We start from the raw sequence: 2367 nt of genomic DNA on the forward strand, positions 1-2367 counted from the left end.
AGAGAGAGAGAGAGAGAGAGAGAATTCTGGCCCAAAAATGAAAAACGAAACAAGAAAGTAGAGGACTACCCAGCAGCACTGGGTCGGGGGACGCAGGATCGTGGGGCCTATTCTCCACTCTCCCACTACAGTGCCAGATGAATGAATCATTGAACACCGATACGCACCGACTGATGACCGAACAAAGGGCTCACTATTCGCTCTGCTGTTTGTATTCATCGCTTGTCTGCCCTTGTTTTACCAAGTTACTCACTTACTCATACAGAGGCGCAGCAAGCCGACTAAGCCATACGTTATAAAATAATTATTAATTTTATTATTGCTTCTCTTCTCTGCACAATAGATACTTTCATACAATTGAGTATTAGATGTATTCCCAAGTTCTGCTACTCATTTGACTCTGAAATTGACATGGGCTGGCACTTACGATATTTTCATGAAGTTCTTTTCACATGTGTGTACAATTTGTTATAAATGAATAAATAAAAGCACTCTTTTACTCATACGGAAAATGGTAGTAGCGGTATAATTCAGATAGATTGTTTTGCTAAGCTTTCTGTTACCTTTACATTTAAAACGAACCCGTTATCTTTACTTCCTGTCACAGCAGTCTAGAAGCAAAAGAGTGTCTCTTTCTGAATCTGAATTCAAACCTGTACTATCAGTATAATTATTTTGTTGCCATACATTACCTTTAAGACCTGTACTTTCTTCTCTAGTTTCTCCAGGTTGTGTCACTGTTCATTATGTAAAGCAGGCAAGAAGACATAACACAGCATGGCCTAGCTCCTCTTTTAATCTCTTTTTATTCGCTGTACTTTCGCTTAACCCGAACAGCAAATATCTGAGTGTTATCAATTTGAATTTGGCAACAAATATGAAACTCGAATACTCCAAGACAGTATTGTGGTCCTTTGACTGATTGACTGGTCTAGAATAAGGGGAAAAGTATGTACGCGTACATAAGAACACATTATCTTACACCTTTTTGATCAATGGAACAATGCTTAATAAACTGTATTTCGTTGGTTTCCGTGGTTTGTGAAGCAACTGTAGCTGTCTGCCTTGAGCAATATACGGATATCCAGTTTTAAAAACTGCTGTTAAACTTTTTAAAATCATTAACAGGACGAGCTAGGGACACCTCCATTCTCACTTCCAACTTACTTTCGACACTTTGTTTACACAAGCACTTTATCTCTCTTGACACTCAAAAGAGTGCACGTTACAGTGTCGACTGTCTTTGAATAAGTAATACGCTTTCTTCCTATCTCAATGGTCCTTAACACACAGCTGATCAAAATGCTAAGACCTTAATTATTGATCAAGAATAGAAATTACCCTCGCCGTGTCTTTTGGCATATTTTGAAGAGTAAAAACTGCTTTGGACAAAAGAACGAAATCCTGCGACACTTTTAGAACAACTTTGGTAGCCAAATGAGACAAAGATTAGATTTGGTATGAGTCGGGAGTCAGGATGTAAAACAGAAGTGAAACCTCGCTCTTATTTTTCTTTCAGTTAAATAAAGAATATACGAAAAATGAAAAGGAAACAATCATAAAACATTTTTCATGATTTTGACGTTTGAAAAATGAATCATCTTTTTAACAAATCCAGGTTTGTAGCTATCTCGTACAGAATTCTTTCGAAACAAAAGGAACTCAATGCCCTGGCCAAAGAAAGAATCGTTTAAGTACGCCATTGATTAGTCCTTCTTTTCCTTCCCTTTGTCCTTTCATTCTGTCTGTCTTACTGTTCCCTGCACTACATGAACATCATTCTGTCGACGTACTTTTCTTTACTCAAATTAAAGTTAAAAAGTGTGAAAAACTTCTGTTCAGAAACTGGAAAAAATAGTTTGGACTGTTGTCAACAAATTTCAGTACTTTTACAGGAGTCCAGTATGCAGGTATGACCCGTAAGATGAAGATAGTCTCTCTCTCTCTCTTTCTCTCTCTCTCTCTCACACACACACACACACACACACACACACACACACACACACACACACACACACACACATACAGTCTCTCTCGTTCCCTCCCTCCCTCCTTCCCTCTCACTCACTCACCCAAAGTGAAGAAAGCATCATGGTCATGAGTTAATTTCCCCGTTGAAAGGATCGCCTTTAGCTTAAATAGCACGTCTCTTGGCCATGCACTTGGCGCTGGATGTCTCTCAATTAATGTCTGGAGGATTAGAATAAAGGTTAAGCGCTTATATCAACAAAGAGACCTGAACATCGCTTTTATCACGGACCACACCCAACATGAAAACAAAGAACACACGATGTATTATTGTAAACCCTAGTTTTCTTTTCCATGTCAGTCTGAGTCTCTCTCTCTCTCTCTCTCTCTCTCTCTCTC

This window comes from Aplysia californica, unplaced genomic scaffold, assembly GCF_000002075.1.
Source record: "Aplysia californica isolate F4 #8 unplaced genomic scaffold, AplCal3.0 scaffold00082, whole genome shotgun sequence".
In the NCBI taxonomy this organism is placed as follows: domain Eukaryota; kingdom Metazoa; phylum Mollusca; class Gastropoda; order Aplysiida; family Aplysiidae; genus Aplysia; species Aplysia californica.